This window comes from Lithobates pipiens, unplaced genomic scaffold (assembly GCF_037356315.1).
Source record: "Lithobates pipiens isolate NorthernLeopardFrog02 unplaced genomic scaffold, aLitPip1_a1.2 Scaffold_8, whole genome shotgun sequence".
Taxonomy (NCBI): domain Eukaryota; kingdom Metazoa; phylum Chordata; class Amphibia; order Anura; family Ranidae; genus Lithobates; species Lithobates pipiens.
The window spans coordinates 383,742,226-383,756,695 of record NW_027507903.1 but is presented as its reverse complement, the minus strand read 5'-3'; the positions used below and the strand labels follow the sequence as shown (position 1 = coordinate 383,756,695).

The 14,470-nt window shown below is 47.5% G+C and overlaps 1 protein-coding gene and 2 pseudogenes across 1 annotated transcript in view; all 3 read right to left on the bottom strand.

Moving 5' to 3' along the window:
• LOC143962780 (uncharacterized) overlaps nt 1-14,470 on the bottom strand; it is a 459,151-nt gene that overhangs the window by 294,487 nt on the left and 150,194 nt on the right. The window lies entirely within an intron of this gene.
• LOC143964936 (5S ribosomal RNA) lies at nt 1,045-1,163 on the bottom strand (annotated as a pseudogene).
• On the bottom strand, nt 4,343-4,461 carry LOC143965540 (5S ribosomal RNA; annotated as a pseudogene).

Here is a 14,470-nt window from a genome sequence, read left to right as displayed (position 1 = left end):
ATGTAAAGCGAATTTGCGTAGTCCAGTCGTGAATTAATGATTGTTCCAACTACCACTGCTTTGTCATTCTTTGGGATAAAAGGGATGAGTCTGCGAAGCATGCACAGCAGATAGTGAGATCCACTGACTACTGCTCCTATATGCGCATCCATTGACATTTGTGCGTCTAAAATAACCCAGAGACTCTTCGCTTTGGTCTTTGGGGAGATAGTCTGCCCAAAAACGGTTGGTGGAGACCAGGAGGTTTTGGTTTCGGGCTTATGATTTGGGTGTAAGATAAGAAGCTCTGTCTTTGATTCGTTCAGCTGGAGGGAGTTAGTGGTCATCCAGTCCTCTATTGATTTGAGGCAGTTTTCAAGTTGTTGTTGGTGATCTTTTTTTCCATTGATCCGGAAATAAAGTTGCGTGTCGTCAGCATAAGAGTGGAAGCAAAGATCTGAGCATCTGATGATTTGAAGGAGTGGGCGAATGTAAATGTTGAAGAGAACGGGTGACAAAGGAGAGCCTTGAGGGACTCCGCAGGTGACTGCCTCAGTTTCGGAGAGGAATTTTACTAGTTTCACTGTCTGTGACCGATTTCCTAGCAAGGACGTGAACCATTGGAGATCTATGTCTTGGACTCCGGCTACTTCTGTGAGTCGGACGAGTAGAGTATTGTGATCTACTGTATCAAACGCTGCACTTAGGTCTAGGGACATTCAGGGTGACATGGCCATAGGCGATCTTGCTGGCCACTCTCAAACCTCTTGACAAACGCCAAGATGGTCACCTATGCAAACAAGCAGAAAAATAAAACAGGTCGTCGACGCCAACAACATATTAAAAAAAAAGACTACGGCACCTGGTATTCCCAGGCGGTCTCCCATCCAGTTTCTAACCAGTCCTGACCCTGCTTAGCATCCTAGATAACATGAGATCGGGCGCATTCACGGTGATGTGGCCGTAGGTAATCTTGATGGCCACTCTTAACCCTCTCTCTTGGTCACCTCGGCTAACAAGCAGAAAAAAAAACAGGTCGTCGACCCCAACAACATATTAAAAAAAAGCATACGGCACCTGGTATTCCCAAGTAGTCTCCCATTAAGGTACTAACCAGGCCCGACCCTGGTTAGCATCCGAGATCAGACGAGATCAGGCACATTCCTGGTGATGTGGCCGTATGCGATTTTGCTGGCCACTCTCAACCCTCTTGACAAACACCAAGATGGTCAGCTCGGCAAATAAGCAGAAAAATAAAACAAGTCGTCGACGCCAACAACATGTTAAAAAAAAAGCCTACGGCACCTGGTATTCCCAGGGGGTCTTCCATCCAGGCTCTAACCAGGCCTGACCCTGCTAAGCCTCCGAGATCATATGAGATTGGTTGCTTTCAGGGAGATGTGGCCGTATTCAATCGCTTTGGGCACTCGCAACCCTCTTGAAATACGCCAAGATGTTAACCTTGGTAAACAAGGGAAAATAACAAGTAAACACCCAAATAAAAAATAAAAAAAGACTTGCACTTTGAGTGAGCGGTGGGCGGTGCTTCCGACATCACTCAAGGAAGTGACGTTGGCACAGCACTTCTCTGAAAGGATCAGGTAAGGGGCTGCCGCATGGCAGCTTACTAATTCTTTATTATTTATTCAGTGCCGCCGCCGGTACCCCCTCCACATCCACAGGGTGACTATGGTGGTCGCACTCGGCAGCATACCCCAACCCCATTCACCCCCCCTGCTAAACAAGATTTAAAGAAAAAGTGTTATTATCGGTGGCCGGCAGCATATACCCCCCCCAAGAAGCTATAAAAAAACAACGGTTATTAATAATAATCTTGACTAGGGGGGGGGGGCATGCTGCCAACCACCAATAATAACCCTTATTTTTATAATCTTGTTTAGCGGGGTGGGGGGGTTAATGCTGCCGACCACCGATAATAACCTTTTTTTTTTTAAATCTTGTTGGGGGGTATGCTGCCGACCACAGATAATAACTTATTATCGGTGTTAGACAGCATACCCCCCCAAACAAGATTTAAAAAAAAGGGTTATTATCGGTGGTCGGCAGCTTACTCACCCCCAAACAAGATTTACAGGTTGTAGATATGTGCAATTTACAGGTTGTAGATATGTGCGATTTACAGGTTGTAGATATGTGCAATTTACAGAATGCGATTTACAGAATGCAGATATGTGCTATTCACAGGTTGTAGATATATGTGATTTGCAGATTGTAGATATGTGCGATTTATAGGTTGTAGATATGTGCAATTTACAGGTTGTAGATATGTGCGATTTGCAGGTTGTAGATATGTGCGATTTACAGAATGCGATTTACAGAATGCAGATATGTGCTATTTACAGGTTGTAGATATGTGCAATCTACAGGTTGTAGATATGTGCGATTTACATGTTGTAGATATGTGCAATTTACAGGTTGTAGATATGTGCAATTTACAGAATGCAGATATGCGATTTACAGAATGCGATTTACAGAATGTCGATATGTGCGATTCACATGTTGCAGAATGCAGATATGGGCTATTTACAGGTTGTAGATATGTGCTATTTAAAGGTTGTAGATATGTGCTATTTACAGGTTGCAGATATGTGCAATTTACAGAATGCAGATATGTGCGATTTACAGAATGTGATTTACAGAATGCAGATGTGCGATTTACAGAATGCAGATGTGTGATTTACAGAATGCGATTTACTGAATGCAGATATGTGCGATTTACATGTTGCAGAATGCAGATATGGGCAATTTATAGGTTGCAGAATGCAGATATGTGCAATTTACAGGTTGCAGAATGCAGTTATGTGCGATTTATAGAATGCAGATATTTTCAATTTACAGGTTGCAGAATGCAGTTATGTGTGATTTACAGAATGCAGATATGTGTGATTTACAGGTTGCAGAAGGCAGATATGTGTGATTTACAGGTTGCAGAATGCAGATATGTGTGATTTACAGGTTGTAGATATGTGCTATTTACAGGCTGCAGATATGTGCAATTTACAGAATGTGATTTACAGAATGCAGATATATGCTATTTACAGGTTGTAGATATATGCTATTTACAGGTTGTAGATATGTGCAATTTACAGGTTGTAGATAGGTGCGATTTGCATGTTGTAAATATGTGCAATTTACAGGTTGTAGATATGTGCGATTTAATGAATGCAGATATGTGCGATTTACATGTTGCAGAATGCAGATATGGGCAATTTACAGGTTGCAGAATGCAGATATGTGTGATGTACAGGTTGTAGATATGTGCTATTTACAGAATGCGATTTAGAGAATGCAGATATGTGCGATTTACAGAATGCAGATATGTGCGATTTACAGAATGCGATTTACAGAATGCAGATATGTGTTATTTACATGTTGCAGAATGCAGATATGGGCAATTTACAGGTTGTAGATATGTGCTATTTACAGGTTTTAGATATGTGCAATTTACAGGTTGTAGATAGGTGCGATTTGCATGTTGTAAATATGTGCAATTTACAGGTTGTAGATATGTGCGATTTAATGAATGCAGATATGTGCGATTTACATGTTGCAGAATGCAGATATGGGCAATTCACAGGTTGCAGAATGCAGATATGTGCGATTTACAGGTTGTAGATATGTGCTATTTACAGGTTGCAGATATGTGCGATTAACAGAATGCGATTTAGAGAATGCAGATATGTGCGATTTACAGAATGCGATTTACAGAATGCAGATATGTGTGATTTACATGTTGCAGAATGCAGATATGGGCAATTTACAGGTTGCAGAACGCAGTTATGTGCGATTTACAGATTGCAGATATGTGCAATTTACAGGTTGCAGAATGCAGATATGTATCATTTACAGGTTGCAGAAGGCAGATATGTTTGATTTACAGGTTGCAGAAGGCAGATATGTGTGATTTACAGGTTGCAGAATGCAAATATGTGCCATTTACAGGTTGCAGAAAAGTTGCCTGATGTGGTTATACACAAGATTGGCATGATTCATCTGCTTTAGTAGAGCCCAGTGTATAATGTGCAGCCTGGTATATGATGTTGATTCAATAAGGGGTGTGGCTTGTGATAAGTGGGGGGGCAAATCTGAGGGGGTGTGGTCTTGCGCCCCCCCATCCTAAAACTTCACCAGCCGCCACTGCCCAGGAGGTCTCCCTTTTGTTACTAACCAGGTCAGACACTGCTCAGCCTTCGAGATCAGACAAGATCGAGCACTTTCAGGGTGATGTGGCCGTAGGAAATCTCTTTCGGCACCCTCAACCCTCTTGACAAACACCAAGATGGTCACCTTGGGAAACAAAGGACAAAAAACAAGTCAACGCCAAAAAAAAAAAAAAAAAAGAAACCTACGGCACTAGGTATTCCCAGGGGGTCTCCCACCCAGGTTCTAACCAGGCCCGACCCTGCAAAGCCTCCGAGATCAGACGAGATCAGTTGCTTTCAGGGAGATGTGGCCTTAGGCAATCGCTTTGGGCACCCTGAACACTCTTGAAAAACGCCAAGATGGTCACCTTGGTAAACAAGGGAAAATAAGTCAACGGCAAAAAAAATAAAGAAAAAAAGAAGCCTATGCCACCTGGTATTCCCAGGCAGTCTCCCATCCAGGCACTATCCAGGCCTGACCCTGCTTAGCCTCCGAGATTAGACGAGAGTGGTCGCTTTCAGGGTGATGTGGCCATAGGCAATTTCATTGGACGCCCTGAACCATCTTGACAAACGCCAAGATAGTCACCTTGGCAAACAAGGGAAAAAAACAAGTAAATGCAAAAAAAGAAAAGAAGCCCAGGGGCCTGGTATTCCCAGGTGGTCTGCCATCCAGGTATTAACCAGGCTCAGCCCCTGCTTAGCCCCCGAGGTGAGACAAGATGGGGCTCTTTCAAGGTGATGTGGCCATAGCCAATCTTTTTGCACATCCTCAACCCCCTTGACAAACACCAAGATTCACCTTGGGAAACAAGGGAAAAAATAAGTCAACGCCCCAAAAAAAAAAAAAAAAAAAAAAAAAGGAAACCTACAGCACTTTGCATTCCCAGGCGGTCTCCCATCCAGGTACTTACCAGGCCCGACCCTACCCATAGGCAATCTCTTTGGGCACCCTCATCCCTCTTGACAAATGCAAAGATGGTCACTAGGCCCGACCCTGCGTAGCCTCGGAGATCAGATGAGATTGGGCGCTTTCATGGTGATATGGCCCGTAAGCAATCTCTTGGGCATCCTCAACCCTCTTTGACAAACGCCAAGATGGTCACCTTGAGAAACAAGGGAAAAAAACAAGCCAACGCCAAAAATAAAGAAACCTACAGCACCTGGTATTCCCAGTACTAACCAGGCCCGCCCCTGCTTAGCCCTTAGAGATGCGACGAGTTGGGGCGCTTTCAGGATGATGTGGCCGTAGACAAATGCTTTGGGCACCCTCAACTCTCTTGACAAACACCAAGATCCTCACCTTGGGAAACAAGGGGGAAAAAAGTCAACGCCAAAAAAAAAATTGCGGCACCTGGTAATCCCAGGCGGTCTCCCATCCAGGTATGAATCAGGCCCGACGCTGCTTAGCCTCGGAGATAAGACGAGATTTGTCGCTTTCAGGGTGATGTGGCTGTAGGCAATCTCTTTGCGCACGCTCAACCCTCTTGACAAATGCCAAGATGGTCACCTTGGGATACAAGGGAAAAAAACAAGTCAACGCCAAAAAAAAAAGAAAAAAAAAAGAAGCCTGTAGCACTGGGTATTCCCAGTCTCCCATCCAGGTACTAAGCATGTCCGACCCTGCTTAGTCTCCAAGATCAGATGACATTGGGCGCTTTCAGGGAAATGTGGCTGTAGGCAATCTCTTTGGGCACCCTCAACCCTCTTGACAAATGCCAAGATGGTCACCTTGGGATACAAGGGAAAAAAACAAGTCAACGCCAAAAAAAAAAAAAATAGAAGCCCACGGCACTTGGTATTCCCAGGCGTTCTCCCATCCAGGTACTAACGAGGCACGACCCTACTTAGCCTCTGAGATTGGGCGCTTTCAGGGTGATGTGGCCGTAGGCAATCTTTTTGGCCATCCTCAACCCTCTTGATAAACTCCAAGATGGTCACCTTGGGAAACCTACGGCACCTGGTATTCCCAGGCAGTCTCCCATTCAGGTAGTAAACAGACCCAACCCTGCTTAGCCTCCGAGATTAGACGCTTTCAGGGTGATGTGGAAATAGGCAATCGCTTTGGCAACCCTCTTGACAAACGCCAAGATGGTCACCTTTGGAAAAAAGGGGAAAAAAACTGGTCAATGCCCAAAAAAAAAAGAAGCCTACGGCATCCCATCCAGGTACTAACCAGGCCCGACCCTGCTTAGGCTTGGAGATCAGACGAGATCGGTTGCTTTCAGGGTGATGTGGCCATAGGCAATCTATTTGGGCACCCTCAACCCTCTTGACAAAAGCCAAGATGGTCACCTTGGGAAACAAGAGAAAAAAACAAGTCAACGCCAAAAAAAAAGAAAGAAGAAGCCTGTGGCACTGGGTATTCCCAGGCGGTCTCCCACCCAGGTACTAACCAGGCCCGACCCTGCCTAGCCTTTGAGATGAGGCGCTTTCAGGGTCATGTGCCCATAGGCAATCTTCTTGGGCAGCCTCAGCCCTCTTGACAAATGCCAAGATGGTCACCTTGGGAAACAAGGGAAACCTTGGCACCCTAGATTTTTGGAACTACATTTCCCATGATGCTCAACTACACTGCAGAGTGCATGAGCATCACTGGAAATTTAGTTCCAAAACATCTGGGGTGCCAATGTTCACCATCACTGTCCAAGGGCAAGGATAGATGAAGACTTTGCACTATGCGGTCTTCCAGGGAGGCCTGCTGCAGATGGCAGGCTCTCACCTTGTCCGTCCCTGCACCGCGCTGATCTACTCACTGTCTCTCCTTGCTCCTTTCCTTTGCCTCTCCGGCATGGATTCTTTCACTGCCTTCTGAGTCAGGATCCTTCCAAGTCAGCTTTCCTGAGCCCCTGGCCTGAGCTACCACCCCTTCCCGGCAGGGGTTTCCTCAAGGGCCACCAACAACCTCTCCTCAGCACTGCTTCTCCATCTTCCACCCAACTCCCCTGCTGGTATGGTCCATGTCTATTTATGGGGTTGTCTCAGTCCTTTGCCAACCCACTTCTGGGGACCCCATAAACATTCATGTCAGCCCTTCCTAACCCCTACCTTCTAGTTCTAGAAGATTCGTCAACCTTCTAGACACCATGGGGAGGCACCAGAGAGCTGCCAAGAGGAGTCATCCAGCCCTGGCCTCTAGTAACCCAGACCCAATTTAATGATTCAGGTTATTCCTGGCCAGAAATATGCTTTTTTTCTACTCTCACACTAGAGGGTGCTATACTCACCTCCCTCTTAAAAGCAGCTGTGTCCCCATCGTCTAGAAAAACAAAAATTGGTCCTGCACCCAGGAGCAAGGGCATCCCATAAGCAAAAATGGGAAGGGGAAAAAGGCAATACACCTGGAAAAGGGCTTTGTACAAATAAATATGTGGTATCAAAAAAAGATGATTTATATATTTTCTTTCACAAATAGAAACCATATACATAATGTGTACATCCTGACTACAGGTCCCTGTAGCTAGAAAGATCTGTCAATGTCAACATATGTACATTAGGGATGAGCTTGGTGTTTGAGACGAACACATGTTCGACTCGAACACCGGCTCTTCGCCCGTTCGGCGAAGCCAGAACTCTGCGCCATCGCAGTGCATTGCTGGCTCATGATTGGCCAAGCATGCACTGTGACCCCACATGCTTGGCCAATCACAGCGCCGGCAATGAGGACAGCCATGATTCCCTGTGGCCAATCATAGCTCAGGCTGTGTAGTACATGCCCCACACTATATAAGGCCACCAGCGTCTGCAGGAGTTAGTGGGTGTTCTCTGTGTACCTTCAACGCAGTATACAATGTCCATTATCCACCTATATAGCTATATTGCTCTTCTGTAATTGAGCTATCAGCCATCTGCAGGAGTTTCTGGGTGTTGTCTGTGTGCCCTGAGTGCAGTATACACCATTATCCACCTATATAGCTATATTGCTCTTCTGTAATTGAGCTATCAGCCATCTGCAGGAGTTTCTGGGTGTTGTCTGTGTGACCTGAGTGCAGTATGCACCATTATCCACCTATATAGCTATATTGCTCTTCTGTAATTGAGCTATCAGCCATCTGCAGGAGTTTCTGGGTGTTGTCTGTGTGCCCTGAGCGCAGTATACACCTTTATCCACCTATTTTGCTCTTCTCTAATTGAGCCATCTGCCATCTGCAGGAGTTAGTTGGTGTTGTGTGCCTCCAGCACAGCACAGTATACACCGGTATCTACCCTTTAATTCCTGTTGTTCTATAATAAAGGCATCTGCAGGAGTTAGTGGGTGTTGTGTGCCTCCAGCACAATATACACTACCCAATTCCTGGTTTTCCCATCTCCCTTCAGGCCATTACCATGTCTGGAAGGCCAACAAGGAGAGGCAAACAGGTGCGAGCCGATAAAAGAGGGCAAGCAGGCTCTGTGTCTAGAGACAACAGTGCTGGTCGTGGACTCGGTGCATCGTCATCAGCACGTGGCCATGGGACACGCTTGTCCTTATGTTTGGCAGCTGGACGTGTTGAGCCGCATCATACTAAAGACTTGGTAGAGTGGATGACCAAGCCCTCTTCATCCTCCTCATCCTCTCTCACCTAGGCTCAGGGTACTAGCAAAGCAGCTGCCAACGCATCCTCTTCCCTCGTCTCAATGTCATCATCAGTGACTCCTTCCCTAGACCCACCACGTCCTCCTGAGGAGTCCCCTGAACTCTTTGAGCACAGTGTTGGGTACATGCTTCAGGAGGATGCCCAGTGTTTTTTAGGCTCTGATGATGATACTCAGCTAGAGGAAGGCAGTAGCGTGAGTGCAGAGAGAGGGAATGCTCAAGAAGGACAGCAATCTAGCAGTCATGTTCCACAAGCTGCAGCATACTGCCAGGTTTGCTCCAGCGATGAAGAGGTAGGGGATGATGAGGGCACTGACTCCACATGGGTGCCTGGTAGGAGAGAGGAGGAGGAGGCACATCTCCAACGATGCAGGATGCCCTCCGGGGGCAAGCTTAGGGGCAGCACACCGAATGAATCACACCGCAGAGCTCTGGCTGTGCAGGGCGCTGCCTCTGCGCGTTATTCTAAAAGTTCTTTGGTGTGGGCCTTTTTTGAGACAAGTGCATCAGATCACACTTCTGCTATTTGCAACATATGTCTCAAGTCTATCTCTGGGCACCACATGCTTGACCAGACATATGTTGATCTGCCATGCAGCTCGTTGGCAAGTGTACCTCAAAGACCCACACCAAAGAACAAAGCGGACCTCTCCTTCCTCCTCATCAGCTGGGATCTCCAACCCCACTAGACCTTCAGTCCTCTCTGAAACCTGCGCTGAGAGGAATGAAGGTCTAGAATTAGGTGTGTCACAGCCAATTGCTTGCAGGCACTCTGCTAGCAGTACAGCCACGTCCGATTGTAGCTGGCAAATTTCCCTGCCCCAGCTGCTGGACCGTAGAAAGAAGTTCACTCCCAGCCATCCACATGCCCAGCGGTTGAATGCTAGCTTGGCTAAATTGCTAGCACTTCAACTGCTACCTTTTCAGTTGGTAGACTCGGCCCCTTTCGTGAGTTTGTGCAATATGCGGTTCCTCAGTGGCAGGTCCCCAAACGCCACTTTTTCTCACGGAAGGAGATTCCGGCTCTCTACCGGCATGTGGAAGGCAATCTCCTTGCCTCGCTGGACAGGGCGGTCAGTGGTAAGGTGCATATTACTGCTGACTCATGGTGCAGCAGGCATGGACAGGGACGTTACCTGTCTTTCACGGCCCATTGGGTCACTCTTCTGGCAGCTGGGAAGGATGCAGGACAAGGTGCAGTAGTGTTGGAGGTTGTTCCACCACCATGCCTCCAAAATGCTACTACTGGTTGTGACACACCTCTCTCCTCCACCCCCTCCTCTTCTTCTTCCTCCATGGCCTCTTCCAGTGCTCTGTCCTCGGAACCAGCGGTGCTCCGTAGGCGTTCAAGGGGCTATGCAAGCAAAACAAAGCCATGCTGTGCTTGCACTGGTTTGTTTGGGGGACAGGAGCCACACTGGGGCAGATGTTTTGTCAGCTCTGCAGGGGCAGGCCGAGAGGTGGTTGACGCCACGCCAGCTTAAGCCAGGATTTGTGGTTTGTGACAATGGCACCAACCTCCTCTCCACCTTCCGACAGGGACAACTGACCCATGTGCCCTGTGTGGCTAACGTCCTTAATCTGGTGGTGCAGCGGTTCTTGGGCAGGTACCCGGGCTTACAGGATGTCCTGAAGCAGGCCAGGAAAGTCTGTGTGCATTTCCGCCGATTATTTAATGCCTGTGCTCGGCTGGCTGAGCTCCAAAAGGAGTTGAACCTGCCCAAGAACCGCCTTATATGTGACATGTCCACCAGGTGGAACTCAACGTTGGCCATGCTGCATCGACTGCACACGCAGCAGAGCGCCATCAATGAGTACCTGTGCGACTACGGCACCAGGACAGGGTCAGGGAAGCTTGTTTTGTCACCGTTTGAGGAGGCCACAAGGATGGTGAGCAGTGACAGTGCATGCATCAGTGACACTGTACCTCTCATCCACCTGATGGAGCATACGCTGCGTACAATAATGGACAGGGCACTTGAGGCAGAACAGAGGCAGGAAGAGGAGGACTTCCTTGCCTCTCAAGGCCCCCTTTTCTAGACAGTGTTCCTGCTGTCCCACCCATCACACAGGAAGAGGAGGATGATTGTGTCAACATGTAGGTGGAGGCTGGCACTCAGCATCAGCAGCAGCAGTCTTGTAGGGATGATTTACAGTCCCAAGACTTGTACGTGGCTGGGAGGAGGTAGCTACGGATCATGTTGTCCTTAGTGACCCAGAGGAATCCGGACTGAATGCCTCAGCTAACCTACGCTGCATGGCCTCCCTGATCCTGGAAAGCCTGTGGAAGGATCCTCGTATTCTTCGGATCAAGGAGAGGGATCATTACTGGCTGGCCACTCTCCTTGATCCACGGTACAAGGGTAAGGTTGCGGAGCTTATCTTTCCATCGCGGAGGGAGCAGAGGATGAGACATCTCTGGGAGGCCTTGCAGAAAGGTCTGTGCAATGCGTTCCCAGAGACTGGGAGGTTAGAAACTCCTGGTCCTGGACAACGTGTTGCTGAGGCATCGGTCAGAAGGAGCGGTGGAGAAGGTGGCGTCTGACCGATGCGTTCAGACAATTTTTTAGTCTGCAGCCCCAAGGTATGATCGGTTCCAGCAACCATCACCAGCGTCTGATTTACATGGTGCAGGAATACCTAGGAAAAGGTCAGACTTGGACACCTTTCCCACTGAAAAATCCTCTGGCTTACTGGGTCTTGAGGATGGATCACTGTCCAGAGCTTGCACAGTATGCAATTGAGCTACTGGCCTGTCCTGCATCCAGCGTTCTTTCGGAACGCACCTTCAGTGCTGCTGGTGGCTTTGTTACCAATCACAAGGTGTGCCTGTCTACCAACTCGGTTGATCGACTGACCTTCATAAAGATGAACCAGTCTTGGATCACCCACAGCTACCAAGCACCTGAAGCTGATGTAACCGAATAATTTTTTTTGAAATATCACATCCCTTCAAGACTGCCTATGCTGATGCGGAGTGACTGTCCTGTTATGTTGACTGTCTATCCTCTTCCTCCTCCGCTGATATCTTGGAAGAACATTTTTGGTTCTGGGTGATGCCACCAGCCCAATTTTTAATGTAATGCTTTGCAGCAGGGCTCATTCCTGCACTACAACTAGAGTATATGGGAGAGGTTGCAGTGTCGTGGCACCAGCACTAGTGTCTAAGGCCCAATTTTTCAGCCCCTGTTTAACAGGGGAATGTAATTACAATTTTTGATGCAATGCTTTGCAGCAGGGCTCATTCCTGCACTACAACTAGAGTATATGGGAGAGGTTGCAGTGCCTAAAGCCCAATTTTTCAGCCTCTGCTTAACAAGGGCATGTAGTTACAATTTTTGATGCAATGCTTTGCAGCAGGGCTCATTCCTGCACTACAACTAGAGTATATGGGAGAGGTTGCAGTGTCGTGGCACCAGCACCAGTGCCTAAGGCCCAATTTCTCAGCCCCTGTTTAACAGGGGCATGTAATTACAATTCTTGATATAATATTTCACAGCAGGGCCCATTCCTGTGCCCACCGAGAGTAACTGTGAGGACAAATAGTGTTGTGGCACCAGCACCACCACAACCACCAAAAGCCCAATTTTTCTACCACTGTTCATCAATGGCATGTAATTGCAATTCTTGATATCATCGTTCACAGCAGGGTGCTTCAGCACCCACCAAGAGTCACTTTGAGGGCTTACAATGTTGTGGCAACACCAACACCTTGTTCCGCCATTTCTGCTGAGCATATAGGGCAGGCCCCTACTTTTAAACATCCAACTTACAAACATCTCCTACTTGCAAACGGAAGGAGACAACAGGAAGTGAGATGAAAAAAGACGTACGGCAAAAAAATTATACAGGGGTGATAACCCTTCTCTATGTTTTCCAAAAAGCTTAAAAATAGATTTTTTGACTGGAGCTACACTTTAAAAATGTACTAGTTCAAAATTACAAACAGATTCTACTTAACACAACAATCTACACAGTCCCTGTCTTGTTTGTACCGCCTGTATACTGCTGTTCTGAGTATATAGGGCCTGGGGGCCCCACGTCTTTCCTTTTTTTTAATATGGGTACGGGGTTCCCCTTAATACCCGTACAAGACCCAAAGGGGCTGGTAATGGGCAGGGGGTCTACCCATACCATTTTTCTCAATGATTTTCATCCATATTGCAGGAACCAGATATTACATTAAAACCGCAAGCAGTTTTAAATGACTTTTTTTAAATGTCATTTTGTGCAGGGACTGTTCTAAACACGGGAATCACGTGGCACTTCACAGGCATACTATAGACACCCCCCAGGCACGATATTTAAAGGAATATTTCACTTTTTTTTCACTTTAATCGTTATTAAAGTCAGTGCTCCCGAAAAAACGGCCGTTTTTAAAAACATTTTAGGCATTGACCCATGTCCCCTGGGGCAGGAGCAAGGTCCCCAAACCCTTTTTAGCCATTCAAATTAGCACTTTTTATTTCGAACGTTCGAATCCAATAGACTTCAATGGGGTTCTAAAGTTTGCACGAATTTGCAGTCCGATCGAAAGTTCTGGTGCGAACCGAACCGGGGGGTGTTCAGCTCATCCCTAATGTACATGTTTTCTGGAGCACCTCCCCCAAAAGCGAAGCCCTCCCAGCATGACTGTAAGAATAGCAGGTCCTAAAAGTCCAGAACTAGACGACAGCCGTTCATGATGGTACTGCAAGAAACAGAAGAAAATACATCCACAGACTAAATGAATTATCTGTACATTCTGCTAACAGGAGGTTATAATCCTGCTGGCAAAAAATAAAACTTTGTACATAAAAGTTTGTGAAGGAGGAGCCCCTCCACAGTAGTGATGACACTAGGCCTCACCCAAGGATCTTCTTCAGGAGACCATCACTGGAAGCAGATTAGGGAACTAGTCCACAAGAAAGGAATTTAAGGGGTAGCAGACCCTTGGTTGCAGCTAGAGTTTGGTGAACAGTTTGAGCCAAGCAAAAGTTCGGGCCGAACATCGCCTGTTTAGCGAACACCTGAATTTGCGGGGCTCTTAGGGTTGCCACCTTTTCCTCAAGCCAAACCTGAACACTTTAGTGGCGCATGGCAAATTTTTTTGTGGTATGCACTATAGGATTTTACTGAAACTACTGGTACCATCCACTGCCCTACCGATACCGTCCTCTGCTCTACCGACACCGTCCTCTGTTCTACCGACACCATCCTCTGCCCTACCGACACCGTCCACTGCCCTGGTGACATCGTCCACCTCCCTCCCCACAGACTCCCCTTCCTTATATTGGTCACCCCCCTCAATTAGATCAGGGAACCCACCCAAAACCCCTGCCCCAAAAGACCCCCATTGGACTGCCTTACCGAGAGCTGCTATGAGCCAGGAAGTGTAGGAGCTGCAGTTTGGGGGTGGAGCTCCTCTACTGTAGTGCTGTTTTCCTTCCTTCCATTGTCTGGGGAGCCTTGGGGAGAAGTGTGCCGGCAAAACACAGGATTCAGGACACGTGAAATTGTGCATTCACTCACTAGGCTGCTGTTAGCAATTATTGGGGCCCCATAGAGCTATACTCATGGGGCCCCCATCCCCTGAGGAGGGAAAGAGGTGGGGGGAGGGAGGCGAGAAAGAGGAAGGTAAGAGGAGGAGGTGAGAGAGAGGCGGTGGTGGGGGGGGTGAGAGAGGAGAGTGGGGTTAGTGAAAGGGCGTGAGAGTGGGGTGAGATGGTGGGGGTGAGAGGGATGGGGATGAGAGAGAGGGGGTGGGGGTGAG